This window comes from Uloborus diversus, chromosome 9 (assembly GCF_026930045.1).
Source record: "Uloborus diversus isolate 005 chromosome 9, Udiv.v.3.1, whole genome shotgun sequence".
NCBI classification, from domain to species: domain Eukaryota; kingdom Metazoa; phylum Arthropoda; class Arachnida; order Araneae; family Uloboridae; genus Uloborus; species Uloborus diversus.
This window is the reverse complement of record NC_072739.1, coordinates 100,812,916-100,834,103: the sequence shown is the minus strand read 5'-3', so window position 1 is coordinate 100,834,103 and position 21,188 is coordinate 100,812,916. Positions and strand designations below refer to the sequence as shown.

The 21,188-nt window shown below is 35.2% G+C and overlaps 1 long non-coding RNA gene across 1 annotated transcript; it reads left to right on the top strand.

The window, feature by feature from the left end:
- The first annotated feature begins 213 nt into the window (after positions 1 to 213).
- Positions 214 to 19,914, top strand: LOC129230582 (uncharacterized). The gene is made up of 3 exons (XR_008581153.1): positions 214 to 303; positions 1,972 to 2,044; positions 19,633 to 19,914. It is a non-coding gene; the product is annotated as an uncharacterized LOC129230582 (long non-coding RNA).
- Positions 19,915 to 21,188: the final 1,274 nt, after the last annotated feature.

The window sequence follows — 21,188 nt, the reverse complement described above, 5'->3', positions numbered from 1 at the left end:
TAAAAAAAATATTTTACTCAAGGAAAACAAAATTGTTGAACAGAATACAATGACACTTTCCTGGTTCTAAAAAAATCATTTTTTTCAATTCAATTACAATTCATTGAATTGATTTGAGCAAACAACTTAACGATTTGTTTACACAGCTGTTCGCAATCTAATCCTATTTCATCTCTCACGGGGAAAATCCTAACTGATAGCTATCTGACGAATGCGCCATAAAAGTTGTGATGAAATAAAAGGTTATATCATATTTGAAAGATAAAGCAAGCTTCTTTCCAGAGGGACAATTTCTTTCTTTTGGTAAGGTGTTTGATTTTTATTCATATACAATATTTGTTTAAATTGAATCAATCATTTATTTTTATTTATTATTTTTATACATTATTTATTTTTATTTAATTTCTTTACCTCTTCTTTTTCCCCCAACGTATTTTTGTGAACTTATTCATTTATTTAATTTAAAGTATTTTAATTTTCCAACGCAAACCAATTTTATGTTTAATTTAACATTTTCTTTGAAATAAAAAATATACTGAAATTTCTTTTTACTTTCTCTTACAAAAAAGGAAGTATTGTATTCGCGAAAAAAATTTCACTCAAAATTCGGCCTTAATTTCCATTTTGCTCAACCCCGAATGAATGTTGAGTTTTTTTTTTTTTTTTTTCAACGCGGATAAGTGCCTAAGAAGTATAAACACCCGAAATATGCATTTTGACATTCTCCGAGTTAATTACAACGACTTTTCTCGTGACGTCCGTATGTACGTATGTTTGCATGTGCGTATGTATGTCGCATAACTCAAGAACGGTATGTCCTAGAGAATTGAAATTTGGTACGTAGACTCCTAGTGGGGTCTAGTTGTGCACCTCCTCTTTTGGTTGCATTCAAGTGTTTCTAAAGGGGTCTTTTGCCCTTTTTTAGGGGGAAATCACTGTTAATTTCGATGTAGACTCAAGTGGTATTATTATTTGGCGGACACTTGGCGATATATCGCCAGTCTTTTGGTCTCCAAGTTTTGTCGCCAACTTGGCTACAAATTTGGCGATTTTTTTTTTTTTAATCTGGTTTCAACTTGGCCACCGGTGGTGATATTTAGAGAGTAAACTATTGAATCCCATCAAAATTGCCAATAATGGGAAAATGACATTAAAATTGGAGTAAAAGAAAGTCATGTGATGCACACACATTAGCTCGTTTCGAATGATTTTCCAATTATTGTGAGTGTTACTTTATTTTATTTCATTTTATTTCTTTTTCTTCATATTCTTGTTTATTTATTCATTTATTTAATTTAAAATCTTTTAATTCTATCAAGAAAAATTTATTATGTTGAAACGAAATTCTTTACCTAAAGAAAAATATGTTGAAATCTTTATTGTCATGACTATTCCACTTATTGTTAGTTTGCGTAGTAAAGGTTTGAATTAAAATAAAATTTCATCTTGTTTTTCTTGCGTGACTTTGGTGCACTGAGGAGATCTTAAAGCGTATTGGATATTTCCAGACGATTTTTAGTTTTTTACATTCTTCTAATAATATTTCAATGAGAAATACAGTTTCTACATCTTGGTGGGGGGGGGGGAGTGGCTACACAAACGTAAAAGTAAAGAAAAGAAAGGAAGAAAAAGAAAGAAAGAAAAAAAAAGAAAAGAAAAAAAAGGGGGGGGGGACTCTGAATAAGGCTAAACGTGAAGATAAAGTAAAATTTATTCTTTTTTTTGGTATTTTCTGTTGCGGTACTTAAAATAGAGTTAATTGTTTTTCAGTACTAAACAGTTTTTATATTCTTTTTTTTCTTTATTCTTTCTTGCTTTCTTTTCTCCGTTTTTCCCTTTTCTTTCCTTCTTCTTTTTTGTTTGGGAGGGGGGGCGGCGACACAACTGACTAGGGGCCCGCCTTGGCTCTCTGCGGCCCTGTTACTAACTGCGTAAAAACAGTTTTGTTCTCAATGTTTTTTTTTATTTTAGCATTTCTTGTGAAAAATGAAAGCTACCGTGTTTCTCCTACTCGTGGTCTTGGGCATAGTTATCACCCGGGCACGTAAGTAAAAAAAACATTTCTTATTGCGAGTTTCAAAACATAAAGATTAACTAACTCTTCCTCGAAAAGACTATATAGTTGAGACAAACCTAACCTGGCTAATAGTTTTAAAAAAAAAAAAAAACTGACGTGGCAAGGTTAGGTTTGTCCCAAGTTATAGATGACTACTCTATTGCACCGTATATTTTATGTTTATTTTATTGTTCAGGTAAGATGATAAATTATATTGTTGTTCAAAAAAATTGTACTCAAAGAAAAATTAATTATGAAATTTAAATGAAAAAAAACTTCATTTAAAAGTGCAGTTGAATCTCTTTATAATTGTTATTACAGAACATTTTGTCCCTTTAATACAGATATTCCAGCGTCGGTGGCAGTGTTATACCTCGGTAGTTTCATAAACTCAAAAACTATTAACATTTAAAAATAAATGCTGAAAATGGTTCGTAGACACTAAATAAAATTCGGAATTACGCAATTAAAATGGTTATTCTTTTTTTAAAAATCTTTAAATTAAAATTTAACTAAAAATGTGGTAATGGCAATATTTTTAACTTACAGAAGCTACTTTGGTGCAATTCATTACTTGGATTTGTTTGATGTTGTCCTTTACAATGTAGTATAGTACAAAATACAGTTAGTGTTCACTTTTCTAGTTTTCTAGATAGCTTGCCACGAATACGCCATGTGCATCCGTCAGCATTGAACCTACAGAAATAACTCGCTGAAGGAAGAAAAGCATGCATGTAAAATTTAGCAAGAATCTCAAATCTCTTTGCGCATGTTTATGTCCTCACGCCTACATGCCTTCAAACCTTAGTACCTTTTATTTTACCTTCAAAAATTGGCGAACTCGGTGGTTTTTTTTTTTATTATTATTTTTTTAACCTAGAACTTGTACGGTTTTTTTTTCTTTTTTTTTTACGCCCTAGAACATGTGTTACTTCTGATTTTTTTTTTTTTTAAAGCAATCACGATGCGCACACACACAGCACTGCATACACAACACGCACATACATGCATACATACACATACACTCACACACATGCATACATACACACACACTCACACACATGCATACATACACACACACTCACACACATGCATACATACACACACACGCGCATTCATACACACACACGCTCGTGATTGCGAAAAACATAATTTGAATTCAAGATGCCAAAAATTCAAATTAATATATATATATTTTTTTGAGCAATCACGATTGCTTATTGTTCTCACTTGACGGTTTTGATGTCGTATGATTTTATTCCCCCCCCCGGCTCCCTCTGCAGCACCACCGTCGACCAGCCGGCCCCTCCCGATGCTGCTCCTCTTGCGAAAACCGTCTCCAGGTTACGTCCATATCCTACACACACACGCATACAAACACACACATACCCACACACTCATGCCTGCACACAGACACTAACACTCACGCCTACATACACATATACATGTACACACACACACACACACACATATCCACACACTCATCACTCATGCCTGCACACAGACATAAACACACACGCCTACGTACAAACTCGTGATTGCGAAAAACATAATTTGAATTCAAGATGTCAAAATTCAATTTTTTTTTTCTGAGCAATCACGATTGCTTATTGCTTTCATTTGACTGTTTTTGGCGTCCTATCATTTTATTTTCCCACCGCCACCCTCCGCGCCATCACCGTCGACCGGCTCCTCGCAATGCTGCTCCTATAGCGAAAGCCGTCTCCAGGTTGCATCCATGTCTTACACACACGCGCATACATACACAACTACACACACACGCGCGCACATACACACACATACACACATACACACACAAACACATACACACACAAACACACACACACACATACACACATACAAACACTTACACACACGCATACATACAGACACCCATACGTACACACACACACATACACAACTACCCACACATTCATGCATGCACACAGACACAAACACATATGCCTACACACACATACACATACACCCCTACACACATTCATACACACACATACACATAACCCGTACACACAAACACACACGCCTACATACACACACTCGTGATTGCGAAATACATAATTTGAATTCAAGATGTCAAAATTCAAATGTTTTTTTTCTGAGCAATCACGATTGCTTATTGCTTTCATTTGACTGTTTTTGGCGTCCTATCATTTTATTTTCCCACCGCCACCCTCCGCACCATCACCGTCGACCGGCTCCTCACGATGCTGCTCCTATAGCGAAAGCCGTCTCCAGGTTGCATCCATGTCTTACACACACGCGCATACATACACAACTACACACACACGCGCGCACATACACACACATACACACATACACACACAAACACATACACACACAAACACACACACACACATACACACATACAAACACTTACACACACGCATACATACAGACACCCATACGTACACACACACACATACACAACTACCCACACATTCATGCATGCACACAGACACAAACACATATGCCTACACACACATACACATACACCCCTACACACATTCATACACACACATACACATAACCCGTACACACAAACACACACGCCTACATACACACACTCGTGATTGCGAAATACATAATTTGAATTCAAGATGTCAAAATTCAATTTTTTTTTTCTGAGCAATCACGATTGCTTATTGCTTTCATTTGACTGTTTTTGGCGTCCTATCATTTTATTTTCCCACCGCCACCCTCCGCGCCATCACCGTCGACCGGCTCCTCGCAATGCTGCTCCTATAGCGAAAGCCGTCTCCAGGTTGCATCCATGTCTTACACACACGCGCATACATACACAACTACACACACACGCGCGCACATACACACACATACACACATACACACACAAACACATACACACACAAACACACACACACACATACACACATACAAACACTTACACACACGCATACATACAGACACCCATACGTACACACACACACATACACAACTACCCACACATTCATGCATGCACACAGACACAAACACATATGCCTACACACACATACACATACACCCCTACACACATTCATACACACACATACACATAACCCGTACACACAAACACACACGCCTACATACACACACTCGTGATTGCGAAATACATAATTTGAATTCAAGATGTCAAAATTCAAATGTTTTTTTTCTGAGCAATCACGATTGCTTATTGCTTTCATTTGACTGTTTTTGGCGTCCTATCATTTTATTTTCCCACCGCCACCCTCCGCACCATCACCGTCGACCGGCTCCTCACGATGCTGCTCCTATAGCGAAAGCCGTCTCCAAGTTGCATCCATGTCCTACACACACGCGCATACATACACAACTTGTTGGAATTTTAATTTTATTCTGTCGTAATGTATTAACTGTTTCATTTGCTTAACCGTATGCAAATTTCTGTAGCTTAAGAAGGTATTTAAGCAGTCGACTGTATCGATGTGCGGGTGATTCTATGTGTTGATTTTGTCTGTTTAACATGTTCTGTAAATACTTTTATTTTACGTTAATTCTTGAGTATAAGAATAAATATATTTTAACTTAATATGCTAGTTCTCAGTCTCTAACTACACCAGGCAATGGCACTGCGTGCATAAACTCTGCTACTTATCGGAATATTGGTCATGGGCCTTCTTCATGCGTTAAAAGGTCCAATAGTTGCAAACTGGTGTAGTATTTGAAAACTATTGAACTGTTTGAAAAACTGAAATGGCTCAAGTGCAAGAACTTTCGTATACATTTCCAAAGCTGTTAGACAATAATTATGCGTCCTGGAAACTTGACATAAAGTGTGTTTTGATTGATAGAAATTGTTACGAGTTTGTTACAAACGCTGAAGAAGTCAAATGTGATGACGCTGCGTCTGAACGAGATAAAAGAGACTTTGAATGGCGTAAACGAAGGGCTTATACCACCATTTATCAGTCCGTAGAAAGGAAATTTCAAATTCTCATCGCACAAACAAAGTGGAAAGGAAGCCTGGGAAATTCTCAAGTTAAATTTCGAACCGACATCCCGAGCACGTTTAGCTGGATTACTGGATGAATTCTTTGAACTGAAATTTAACCCGAGAGAAGAAACTGTTGGTTTATTTTGCAAGAAAGTGGAAGAAAAAACGCTACAAATAAGAGATGCTGGTTTTGACATGCCAGAGTTGTTACTGTGTTTCCAACTTATACGCCGTTTACCCGAAGAATATGATAACTTAGTTCAAATACTGTACAGATTAGAAGATACAGATTTTACGCTGGAAAATGTATCGAAGCAACTTATCACAGAGTACGGAAGAATTTGTTTGAAACGCAAAGATGAAGGGAAAATTATAGCTGATGCATACACGACAAAATTTAAGTCTCCTGGCGAGAAACCTCCAATGCAAAAGAATTTCGGAAATAGAAAGCCATCGTCCTCAAGCAGTGGAAGCGACCTGGATCCTCGAAAAAATTGGAATTCTTCACGACTTAATCGTATGGGGCCGAAATTTAGCTGCAATTACTGCGGGAAACTAAATCATTCGGAAGAAAAATGCTTCAAAAAAGCCAGAGATCTCGAGAGAAAACAAGCTTTATATTGCGAGTCTACAAAACAGACTGAATTAGCTTTCAACACTTCATCCATTGATAGAAAGATAGTAGAATTTCTGATAGACTCTGCGTCGACTTCACATTTTGTAAATGACAAAGAACTGTTTAGTACTTACCGAGATATTCCTCATCAAAAAGTACTGATTGGTGACAAAGACAGTTCCTCCGAAGTCTACGGAATTGGTGATATAGACTTTACTATTGAAGACACGAAAGGTAATATAGACATTATTTTGAAAAATGTACTTTATGCACCGAATATGAGGAGAAATTTAATTGGTGGGGCTAATGTAGACATTGCAGGATGTAAAATTCTATGGGGAAATAATAGAATGGTTGTGTACGATAAATTTAACAAATATCTGTTTACTGTACCCCGAGTAGATAAATTGTATGTAGTTAAAGGTTACGCTACAAATTGTAAAAATTTTGCTTTTTCTACTAGCTTAAGTTCTGAAATTGTTCACCGTAGATTCTGTCATACTAATTTACCTTTATTAGTAAATATGAGTAAAAATAATTGTGTAAAAGGAATTGAGAATATTAATAGTAAAAACATAAATAAGGTATGTGAAACTTGTGTAGCAGCAAAATCTGAAAGAATGTCGTTCAAGAGAGGTTACCAGTATAAACGTAAATCTAATCAAGTTCTCGAAAGAGTGTACATGGATTTATGGGGTGCTTCTCCAGTTGACTCTTTAGCAGGGGGGAGATATTTTTTGTCAATCGTCGATGATTATTCTAGGAAAACTGAAGTTTATATAATAAAAGATAAAACTGAAGTTTTTGAATGCTTTAAAAAGTATTTAGTAAAAGCTGAAAGGCAGACAGGTAAAAAACTAAAGTGCGTGCGAACAGATAACGGTCTTGAATTTACGCATAAACAATTCGAGAAATTTTTGACCGAGTTAGGAATAAAAATTGAAAGATCTTCAATTTATACCCCGGAACAAGTAGGAGTCGCGGAAAATTTCAATAAAGTAGCTATGAATGCAGTTCGAGCAATGCTACAGGACAGTGGATTGAAACCTGAATTTTGGGGGGAAGCTCTTGTGATGTATGTTCACACGAAAAATAGAACCGAGCACAGTTTAACGGAAGGTCTAACGCCACAGGAAATATGGACGGGATTCAAACCTTCGGTAAGACATTTAAGAATTTTTGGATCTTTAGCATATGTTCACGTTCCTAAAGTTAAACGACGTAAACTTCAACCTAAAGCTTTGATAGGAATTTTAGTTGGATATGCGAACAAAACTAAAGGGTATAGGATTTATGTTCCAAAAGAAAAGAGAGTTGTAGAAACTATACATGTGCGTATAGATGAAAGTACAAATGGTGTAAATGCATTATTTGGGAAAAATAATGGTTATAAATACACGAATTCAAAGTTTAATCAGTGCCCGATTGAAACTAACAATTTTAAAAACGAGACACTTGATCTCAATCATGAAATTGCGGGTAAAAACTTAAGTGACGATGAAGACGAAAAACCTAATGAACGTAAAACTTTAAGTTCTATAGATATTTCAGAATGGAATCGAGTTGAAAAACCTAGAACAAAAAGTACAAGAATTGATGTTTATTATAATACCCCAATCACAAACGTAAGATTAAGGTCTTTAAATGACGTAAGAAAGTATTGTAGGAAAAATAAAATAGCTTATGAACCTGAGAAATTTGATTTTGTTCCAAAAACTAAACACCCTAAAGCGGAAAATTTGAAAGAATCTTCTAGTGATTCTGACCTTGATTTAAATGAAATTTTTCAAAATGAAATTTATAACGTTGAAATTCCTAAATCGTTTGAGGATGTACAAATTAATCCAGACAGGGAGAAATGGAATGCCGCGATGCAGCAAGAATATGACATGATGCAAAAGAGGAAAGTTTGGCGGTTGGTTGATCATCCAAAAGATGCTACAATATTAGGTTGTAGGTGGGTTTATAATATAAAAAATACTGAGAAAAATAGCAAGAAATATAAGGCAAGACTATGTGCAAAAGGGTATGAAATGAAATATGGAATTCATTTTCATGATTATTTTTCGCCAGTTATCAATTTCTCTATCATAAAACTAATGTTCATTTTATTAGTATCAATGTTAAAATGGTATCATGTGCAATTAGATGTGAAATCAGCCTATTTATATGGTACGTTAAAAGAAACTATTTTCATGAAGCAGCCACCTGGGTTTGTTGCAAGTAGTGCTGAAAATAAGGTTTGTTTATTAGAAAAATCTATTTATGGTTTGAAACAAAGTGGAAGAGAATGGAATTCTGAACTGGACAGTATATTGCAAAATATTGGTTTTCACAAGTTAAAATGGTGTAACTGTTTGTATAAAATGAATGATAATGCTGTTTTAGTTGTCTATGTAGATGATTTTGTTCTATTCGCTAAAGATGAAAAAGTACTAAAATTAGTAACTGGAATGTTGAAAAATAATTTAGAAATAACTGAAATAGGATTAACTAAAGATTTGCTTGGTGTTAATTTTGAAAGTATTGATGGTATGTTATTCATTCATCAAAAAACCTACATTGAAAAACTAGAGTTAAAATTTAAAGATTTGCCTAAAAGTTACGTTAAACTACCATTCAAAACTGGTTATGTTTTACCAGGTAAAGTCAACGAAAGTGAGATAGTAGAAACTGAAATTATGAGGAAATTTCCGTACCGAACTTTAATCGGTTGTTTGTCATTTTTGGCTTCCAGATCAAGGCCAGACATAAGTTTTTCTGTAAATGTAATGTCACAATTTTGTAATGGATATACATATCAACATTGGTTACTAGTAGTAGACATTTTAAATTATGTTTTAGCTACCAAAAGTTACAAGATAAATTTTTCAAATGTAGAATCCTTAAACTTATGTGCATATTCAGATGCCAATTGGGGGTGTCATCTGACTAAAAGACATTCAAGTAGTGGCTTTATAATTTATTTTTGTAACGTTCCGTTTGCATAGAAATCATCAAAGCAAAAATGCGTAGCACTCAGTTCAATGGAGTCTGAATTCATTTCCTTGACTGAAAGTGTAAAAGAGTTAACTTGGTATTCCAGAGTTTTAAATGAACTAAATTTATGTGGTGTAATTAAACCTATTCAGTATTGTGATAATGAATCAGCAATTTATTTTTCGAAAAATAGCCAGGAAAGTTTTAAAACTAAACATATTGATATAAGGTGTCAATTTATTAGACAAATGATAGATGAAAATGTTTTTGATTTGAAATTTGTGAACTCTAAAAGTAATAGAGCGGACTTTTTGACAAAACCTCTTTTGTTTGCAAAGTTTCAACTTGCTATTAGTAAGATTTTTGAATGATTGTTTTTCTATTGAAAAAAAGTCTACATTTACGACAGATGGGGCCGTTTGTTGGAATTTTAATTTTATTCTGTCGTAATGTATTAACTGTTTCATTTGCTTAACCGTATGCAAATTTCTGTAGCTTAAGAAGGTATTTAAGCAGTCGACTGTATCGATGTGCGGGTGATTCTATGTGTTGATTTTGTCTGTTTAACATGTTCTGTAAATACTTTTATTTTACGTTAATTCTTGAGTATAAGAATAAATATATTTTTAACTTAATATGCTAGTTCTCAGTCTCTAACTACACCAGGCAATGGCACTGCGTGCATAAACTCTGCTACTTATCGGAATACAACTACACATACACACACACAAACACATACACCCATACACACACAAACACATACACACATACAAACACTTACACACACGCATACATACAGACACCCACACGTACACACACACACACACATACACAACTACCCACACATTCATGCATGCACACAGACACAAACACATATGCCTACACACACATACACATACACATACACCCCCACACACATTCATACACACACATACACATAACCCGTACACACAAACACACACTCCTACATACACACACTCGTGATTGCGAAATACATAATTTGAATTCAAGATGTCAAAATTCAAATGTTTTTTTCTGAGCAATCACGATTGCTTATTGCTTTCATTTGACTGTTTTTGGCGTCCTATCATTTTATTTTCCCACCGCCACCCTCCGCACCATCACCGTCGACCGGCTCCTCACGATGCTGCTCCTATAGCGAAAGCCGTCTCCAGGTTGCATCCATGTCCTACACACACGCGCATACATACACAACTACACACACACGCGCACATACACACAAACACATACACACATACACCCATACACACACAAACACATACACACACATACACACATACAAACACTTACACACACGCATACATACAGACACCCACACGTACACACACACACATACACAACTACCCACACATTCATGCATGCACACAGACACAAACACATATGCCTACACACACATACACATACACATACACCCCCACACACATTCATACACACACATACACATAACCCGTACACACAAACACACACGCCTACATACACACACTCGTGATTGCGAAAAACATAATTTGAATTCAAGATGTCAAAATTCAAATTTTTTTTTTTTTTTTTTTTTTTTTTTTTCTTTCAAACCTGTGCACCCTTCGGGAGTCAATGTAGACGCCTCTTGGGGAACTCAGTCCAGGGCGGACTGTTTATGGCAAATTCTCACCCGTTGATCTTTAAAACTGGAGCTTGAATTCTTGAATTGTAATAAATATAATATTTCTTAATCATATACTATGCATGATTTTTTTGCAATTTTTCTCTGTGACTGTTCCTTAAACCGGATGGTCCAATATCGAAGGCAAATGCCTGGAGGTCCCTATTCAAAGGGACTGGGACTAGAAAAAATGTCCCTTTTAAAAGCATCATTTTTTCAGATGTGCGCCTTAAAGAAGGTGCTACTGTATGTAGAAATCTCTTCTATATGTTACCTAACCTAATCTCCACTAACAGTTTACTTTCAAAAATTACCACAAAATGTGGTAATTGAGTTCGTTTCCATCTACCCTATGTTTATCTGTTGCTCCTGCTCTGGTGGGCTCTATCAGGGCCCGACTAACTAAAAGTGAGACCCTAGGTCCTCAATACCTTCTGTTCCCCCCCCCCTCCCCTGAAGACTGTATAGCTCGGGTTTGTATTTTTGGGGGTCACATTGTCTATCTCAGAATTATGTAAATAATTTATTATGTGCATTCATGTATCTTCTTCGGGGCAGTTCATAATTGTGTCATGGTAAATTCGTTACTGGCAGAATTGATAAAAATTCTCCTTTTAGGAAGATCTTTTTCAACTAAAAAATCATTATTTTTTTTTATTATTACTTAAAAATTACATGTATTTTTCGTACAGTTATAATGCTATGCATAATTCTTAACCCAATTTGAGGCTTCTTAAGGCCCAGTTAGCACGTGTGATAATCAGGCCCTGGGCTCTATAATGCAATATATTGATGAGCTCCGCTGCTTACCACCTAATTTGTAAAAACTCTTTCCAGAAAAAAAAAAGTGTTGAGGGCTACTGTTCCTTTTTTCATATTTTATTTAAATATAGTTAATTAAAATACGTTTCATGCGCGTTTTGCGTCTTGCACCTTGGATATACATCACTAAGGATATTTAATTCATATTGTATTAGTAGGGTCTGGTGGGGGAAAGTGGTCAATGGGGTAAAGTGGTCATACGTTAAATAAATGACTACAGCTTGGAAATAAATGTTCGAATGAATGTGAAAATTTTATTTTAGGTTCGGGGAGTTAGAAACTACATTTTGAATGCAAAATTTCCAAACCTGGCAAAATTTTATTTGGTAAAAAAATATTTTGTGTAAATATGAAAATTTTAAAAATCTAAACACCTCTTTTAACTTCTTTCGGAAATTTTGTTTGTTAGAATTATGAACAGATTGACAGCACAGGAAGCTTCCTACATGTCTTAAGATCGCTTACTCATTAGCAGTTAGCTGAATATATTTTAGATAATTTTTTAGAACAATTTCAGTAAGATGGGGTAAAGTGGTCATAATATTAGGCTTAACGAATATTGTTCTTCTAATGTCACTTAAGAGTTATGTATAAGGCAGATATTAATTAAATATTAATTTCACTTAATATATATTGTTTTTAGCGTAAATGGGGTTTAATATACGAGTATATACGTATGCATACGCATATACTCGTGTAGGCACGTATACAAACGTATTCACATAAATTCACCAATAAATACGTATATGGGTATCTGCGATATGGGTATTTTTTATCTATGCAGATATACATTCGGCTATACAAGTATATACTTGCTTTTACTCGTATGTATACGAACACTTATATACTCAGGTAGACACGTATATACACGTACGTACTCGAGTAGATACTTACATACAAGCATATGACATACAAGTTTACAGGGTTAGTTTAAACTCTTGGGAAAATTTTTAGAGGGGAGGATAAGAAGCAAGAATCACAAGGAACATATGGTCACAAACACAATGCTGACGCGCTACATGCACGCAAAGCCAAAGACTGATGGATGCAAAACAGCAAGGCCGTATCCAGAATTTTTTTTCGGGAGGGGCCCGGATTAGCACATTGCCCTAACACACACACACACACACACACACACATAGTATATATAGACACACCAAACGCATAAAAATGTTAACATAGAAGCCTTTTTGTCTCGATTTTTAATAATTTCACTGCTTGGACTGTTGTTATTTTAATTCTTATTATTTTTCTTATTCACCTTGTAGTGGTAAGGATAACAAGAGAGTGTCCCTTTAAATCGGATGTAGAACATCCATAATTTCAGGGGGTCCGGGGGTTTTTCTCCCGAGAAATTTTCGAAAAAAAAATCTGTATTTTGAGGCCTTCTATTAGGTAATTGAGACTACAAAAATATGAAGAAAAAAAAAGGCAAACAAAGCCTTTTAAAAGTTATACATTCTTTTACAAATCAAGATCAAACAAAATAAAAACTGCTTGCTCGACAAATCATGGAACTTCATGGACAGAGAGGAAAAACGAGAGAGGAGAAAAGAGAAGCACTTCGTCATTTGCTCATATCGGCTTTTAGTGAAGTTTGTTTTTGATCACTCCCCCTACCCCCATTTTTTTTTTTTTTTCATTAAATGTTCTACAGTATGAAAATTGTAAAAAATAGTTTAAAAGAAATGGTGTAGACATTCAGAAAATAAGAATGGAAGAGTAATATTCTGGCCATTTGGACAATTCTTACTTGATTTTCTTGATAAGATACAAAATTGAAGAACTTTTCAAGGAATTTCAAAAACTTAAATAATTTTCAAAGACTCTCGAACAGTTGAAATTATTTGAAGCTCTTTATTTACACTTTTCAGAAGTTGATTGCACAATTTTACAAAATGATTATAACTTTGTAAGACACACCCGTTTTAAGTTAAAAATAAATGCAACGAAATATTTCTCGAAACAAACTTTTTTTTCAATCACATGTAGTGCAGAAAATGAAAGAGAGTAGAGTAAGTGTTATTTTTTTCTCATACTAATGGTATTAACAGTATGCAGTAGAAGTAAGAAAAAAAAAGAAGCAATAACAAAAGAACTTCCATGATACTGAATTTGACATTAAATAAACGCAAGACAAGAAACATATCAGTCACAAAAATGATCTTGAAAATTATGCTACAAAAACGCGAGAATCGTGATTCTCGCATTTTTTACTCAGGATGTATCAAGGAGCTGAATTTGGCACATCTTGGTAACAAAATACTCGCCTAATCGGAAACGAGGGGCCCAGCCTTTGGGGAATCCCCTACTCGAATCAGGACAGTGCAAGTTTTATAGCAGTTTTAGGGGGAGGAGGGCAGGGTCGTGCACAGAGGGGAGAAGGGACACCTGTTGGCCCGGGCCCGAGCTTAAATGAGGCCCAATATTTTAAAACCTACGGTTGAAAATATGGGTAAACAATATGGAGAGGGCCCAAAAAAAGCATTTGTGACAGTCCCAAAATTTCTGTGCACGCCCCTGGAGGAGGAAGTGCACAGAAGTCAGTTTGGTAGACTTGAAAAATCTTCCGAACTGACAAAGGGCTTGCCTTAACCCTGGACTGCCCTGAATTGAATTGGGAAAGAGAGCAGGAAGTCCTAATTAAAGGTCTAAATTTCAAGTGTGCCTTGCAGCTAATGAGAACTAGAACTGCTTTTTCTGTATTTCTTCAAAATATTATAAATTTTGAATAGTAGCAAAATTAAGAATAAAAAAAAAAAAACTTTGTTATTTTCCTTTTCTGACATTAGGAATTAAAAAAAAAACCTTCTTCTGTTTTACGGTACAAAACATTTCGGCTTTCGGGGGGGGCCCGGGCCCGTCAGGCCCCCCCTCTGGATACGGCCCTGCAAAACAGGTCACAAATTTGTTACACTAAGACAATTTTGCACAACATTTTAGGTTGTAAGAAGGTTTTAAAGCGATTGAAGAAATTTGCGGCCTGCAGCTGTAACGCATGCGTCGCAATCACAAAGCACTCTCTGTTTTAATAACGAGACTTTTGAAAAACTTTCATCCGTCGCTGCGCCTTTGTTGCGATGCGTGAATTAGAATTACTACGGGCCGTAACTTTTAAAAAGTGCTCTAAATATTTCTTAAAAACTAAATTTTGAGTAAAATCATCTTTGTGTAAAAAATTTGTGACCTGTTTTGCATCCATCAGTTTCTGGCTTTGTGTGCATGTAGCGCGTCAACGACCATAAACTCCTTATTATTCTTTGCTTTTTATCCTCACCTCTCACACCCCTTAGATTTTTGCTCAAGAGCTTGGATTCACTCTGTAGGCATACATGTATGTAAGCGTATATACTCGTGAATACATATATGTACTGGTTGATGAGTATGTACGGATACATAAATGTATACGTATATACGCTTTTTCAGGTATAATAATTGTGTTTACACGTATACATACGTATATACTCGTACTCCCATATATACGTGTATATACGTGAGTAGACATGTACAAACACGCACTGGATGCATCCACGAATTAACTCGTGTATACTCGTATATACATTTATGTACAGTTATGTATATACCCACATGTACACTTGTACATATATGCGTATATACGTCTACTATACACGTATATACTCAGGTATGCACGGTATCTACTCATATATGAACGTGATTACTCATGTTTACACGACACGTATATACTCGTGAATACACGCATATATTAGTGCATATACTTGTAACCATAAAAGTAACTGAAATATACAAATATTAGGGTTATTTAATACGGTTTTGCATTTATTTTTAACTATGACCACTTTACCCCATGCTATGACCACTCTCCCCCCATCCCATGGGGTAAAGTGGTCATAAATACAGAGGGAAATGAAAGTGTTATAAAACTAATTAAATCAATATTTTTTTTTCTAAACTTCAATGTACTGTGTTCTTTAATAATGCAATGTAAAATAACAACAAAAAAAGTTGAGGTGTTTAAATTATTTGTTGTATTTATTATCCACCAAAGTTGAAAACCTACGATTTTATGACCACTTTACCCCACCAGACCCTACTGTGATCTGTTGTACTACAGTGGTAGTACAAATTAGAAGGACAGCAGAAAATTGTCCAGAAAAAAAATCATTTCCAAAACAATTCAGTGAAATTGATACACAAAATGCTTTTTTATGCTAGAAATCCTGGTGGAATGCAGAACATTTGAAAATACAAAATATAAGTGTTTTTCGGCGAATAATAAGAAACGTCATTGTTAAAATTGGACAAAATTATAAGGACAACGAGCGTTTTGAGCTGAAAAATCCTATTAGTCAATAATTTCACCTTGTTTTTTTTTTCAATTATTTTATCAGTCTTAATGTCATGGAAGTTGAAGAACGTTCTTGGAAATTTTTGTACTGGCTTTTTCGATGGAGAAAATGAGTTTTTGCTTGTTTCGGTATTGATAACCATTTTTTCATACTTCAGCTGCCAGAATGCCTCAAAAAGCTTCCATTAAACTCAGATCGAGCCTTTTGTCCGGCCAGTACAGTAAATTCTGGAACCTAAGGCCTACGGCTAAGAGGTGGGGTGTGTGCGGAGAAAAGTACAGTAAATTCGTGAAATAAGCATCAATGATTTTGAGGTTTGAGGAACATGTCATTAGGCATTATCCTGAAACGAATTGTTCAAACTCGTAATTAACAGTATTTTCGTTGAAAAATGTTGCTTCAGTACATCAAAATTACTCTCAAAATTCATTCTAGGTTGCACAAAAAATATTGGTATAGTTTCCGTCCGTTGCGAAACTTTCTCAGACGATTACCGAACCGCCTCCAAACGTACGCTTTGAGATTCCCCCCCCCCCCTTCACAGAGATCATACCAGAAGTTGAAAAAACCATCCAATCCATCCTAATTAAACTTTTTCTCATCAGAAAAAAACATTATCCCACTTTTTGCCCATAACAATGCATTTTTGGCACACTCAACCCTTGGTCTCTTATGAACTTTTTTAAGAGTCGGTCGTGGCATTAGTTCAGGGCCTGATTACTGCACTGGCCTACTAAGCCTGGGCCTGGGGCCCCCTCTTCCTAAGGGGTCCCAAATTACATAAATAATTATGCATTGCATTAAAACTATACGAGAAATGCACACATTTTCAAAATAATGACTCGTTAGTTGAAAAAAATCTTTCGTCAGTTAGAATTTTTATTCACTCTGCCAGTAGCAAATTTACCATGTCATAATTAAGAGAAGCCCCAAAGGAGATTCATAAATGAACAGGATTAATGATTTACATATTTCTGTGATAGGCGAAGGGGCCTCTAAAAATGCACTCCGATGGGTCCCCAAACCTGTAAAACCTGTTGCGCTATAGAGTCTTCAGGGGGCCTCCAAATTATTGTGGGCCTAGGGCCTCACTTTTAGTTAGTCGGGCCCTGCATTAGTTTAACATCATGAAACTTTTCCCCTTTTTGCAAAACCTGTTGAACAGTTTGAGGGCTGCATCGTAACTTAAATTCTCATCTAATACCTCTCGATGTTTTTTTTTTTTTTTTTTGGAGCAAGCTCGTCTTATTATCATGTGTTTCACACGTACAAGAAACAGAAGATTTCCTTCCTGTCCGTCTTTGTGGTCCTTAGTATCCGGGATTTTTGAAAAAACTCTAAATGGCCAATCTCTATCAATTCAGGTTTTTTGCTGTTTGACGTATAGTAAGTAGAGAAGTTTTCTTTACTACTATTTTGTCTACCACTTTCCTTTTCTCAAATTCTTTAAGTTTAGTACCTAACGGTAGGACTATAAAAACAGAATGTAACATCTCCAATCCCTTACTAAGCTTTTATATCGTTATTTAGTGCACTGTGCAGAACAAAAAACTAGCAAATTTTGCTTTTTAGAACACACAAATCTAATTGTCCTTATAATTTTGTCCATATGTACAACAGGGATGCTTAAATTCAAACTTTATTCTATGAATACGAAATTCTTATGTATTTTCAACAAAAGTAGTAATAAAATTTCTTTTACCAATAGTTTCCAGTCATAAAATTTGCAGAACTTTCCAACCAAACGCAGCTAAGATTTGGAAATTTTTCTTTTGTCCTTATAATTTTGACTACCACTATACTTCATCATAGCAGACACAGAAAGAAATCAGCGTTTAGCCCCAAGATGGTGGTCATGTTGCTACTTAAGCTAAGATCTAAGCAGGGCTTTAAGGCTAGCATTCCTGCAAACTAATAGATGCGTCCGTTTCCGCTTCTAAGCCGTATGTTCGCCTTTCCATCTCCAGGGGCGGATCTAGAGGGGGGCCCTGGGGGCCATGGCCCCTCCCAATGCCTTGTGATTGTAGGATTTTTTTTAACAAAAAAAAAAAAAAGAAAAAATATTATGAAAAGATAACAAAATTTAGCACATGTGTTTTACTGAAAAAGAAGTGTAGGCCTTAATTGGGAGATAAATTATATCGCTATCCTCAAAACAAAACTTTTATTTCCAAAAATTTTCTCCATCTTTTACATCATTTCTCGATTCAAACTACAGACACTTGGACGATCTCTAAATGCTGCTGTTCTCAGAGTATACCTATTGTTCACAAGAACAAAGAGAGCCTAAAGTTTCGTTTTTATGGCTTTAATTTTCGAAACTAGGGAGAGAACTCCCTTTTCCTATGCCCTTTCACAAATGCAGCAAAAAAATTGCATTTTAAGTCTTTTATTTGGAAAAAATGTCAACGGAAACTAGCTTATCCAGCTCTTATCACTTAACTTACTTAAAAGCAACTTAAATGAATTTTTTTGAGACTTCAATTACAAACGATTTTTAATAGGACCCCCCCTCCCTCCCTCCCTAGTTTATATCGTGATGATAGCTTAAAAAGAAGGTTTTTGGAGGAGCTCACGAATCTTCCACCCCTTTCTAAAATGTGTATAAATATAGCTAAAAATGGAATTTTTAGAGCCTCAAAGGCAAAATATTTCCAGGAAGGAAGGATTCTAAGAACCTTCACACTTCCTTTAATGTAAGCAAACATTACCTAAAGGTGCATTTTTAGACTGGACAGCTGAAGAGCAAGAAAAGCACCCCCCCTCTTCTAACTTCTTAACGTATAATGACAGAATATTTTGGTTTCTAAGCTTTATTTTCAAAAAGTATTTTGGGGCCAACGCCCGAAACCTGACCTTTCTCCGTACATCATCAAAAATAGACAAAATGCGTTTTTAGTTTCATAATTTTCAAAAATTACTCGGAAATTTAAATTTTGAAAAATTTTCGAGGGAGATTCCTAAATCCACCCCCTCACCTAATGTCTCCATACCCCGAAAATCGAGTTTTTAAAACTTCATTTTAATAAAATTTCTGGGGAGTTCGGAGTTTGTTCAAAATTTTCGGATGGCCCCTCCCAAAACAATCGGCTGGATCCGCCACTGTCCATCTCATCGTGTGGTGATCAGACAGTAGATACATTTGTTTCTTGTTTATACCAGTAAATTCATTTGTTGTCTCACCTCCCTTTCTTTTTCCAGAATACTGCCCACAAAGAAGTGATATTGTTTGCATTCGAACTCAAAACTTTTGCTGCGTCAGCGCTGATTGTGGCCCTGGAGAATTGTGCTGCAATGAAAATTGTGGAAACCAGTGCCACCGAGCTGAGCAGCTGGAATCAACCGGCAGAGAAGCTAATGAACCCGGCTGTGTATTAGAAAATAGGCCACGAAATTAAAGCGTGTCATTTTGTGTAGACGAGATGTAATTGAAAATAAATATTTTTTTTTTAAGTTTAATAAAATCTTATCACGAAATAAATATTTTACCTCCTACATGTTGTACATATAAGTTTCAAGTAAAAAGCTTTCGGGGGCGCCTCGATGGAAGGTCACATGAGGTCACTGTGAGCCCCCAAAAATTAATTTATTCGGTAAATTTTGACTGATGATTCGGAGAATTTGGAAATACAGACAGTATTGCAGTTACATTTTACAGGGCCGTAACCAGACTTTTGTTTCGGATGGGGTTTTGACACATTTCTCGTATAATCTATAAATCAAATAAATATGATTTCATTCGTAAATTATCTTGAGGTTTTTTTAATTTTTTATAATAGGGTTATTTTAATGAGGGGACACTGCTTTAAGGGCATTAACATAAGCAAATGTAAAATATGACTTATCTATTAAATGAAGAAAAAAAATCTGAAATGTAGGGGGCGCATGTGAGCACGGGGCATATGTGACCATGGTATGTTTTACTGGGATAACGTCAAGCAAAAAATCTTAAAAAATTCTCAAGTAATGGCAGTAACAGCCCTACTTTTTAAACAAACTTTCAGAGCAAGGAGCCAGTTTACGTTCCTGTGGTGACAGCTTCTTTGTTTTATCAGATGCTGATGTACTTTTGTCACTGTCTTCTTCGTATAAAAACATATTTAAAGCAAACTAATAAGCTAAATTTAATTATTGCAAACCATTGTAGGAACATTCACGTAAATTTATGCTAATGTTTAAATTTTGTATTTAAATTGAAAGATCTTTATTTTTGAAAATTAGTGAAAATTAGTTCTAAGGTAGATGCCGGGGCACTACCTTACTTCTTCGTTCACAACTACTTGTGAACGCAACATGTATGGACACATGTGAACAGCTCCCATATCCTCTCCTCAAGTATAAATATTAGTGTAGGCTGTTAAAAGAGATTTAGAGATTTATAATTATTATTTTGTTGCACTCAGTTTGTAAATTTATTGTTAAATATTATTACATCATAATTGCTAATTATTTCTTTTATTATTATTATTTTTTTAATTCGTTAATTACTAAATAGTTGGCTAAAATTTAGTGGTATATAATGTTTAAAAAAGAAAATAAAGACAAAATATTTTTCCTTTACTAAAAACTGAAGTTTAGAAAATTTTAAAAATTCATTATCACATTCTGTGTGAAACTTAAACGCTTTATATAACAAGAATATACTTTACGTAATAAAATATTCTTTTTATTGTTTATTCTTATAGGATTTTTTGTTGTTGATCCATTGATTAGAACATGCTATGAAACTTTAAAATTTGACAGTGAGCAGGATTCTA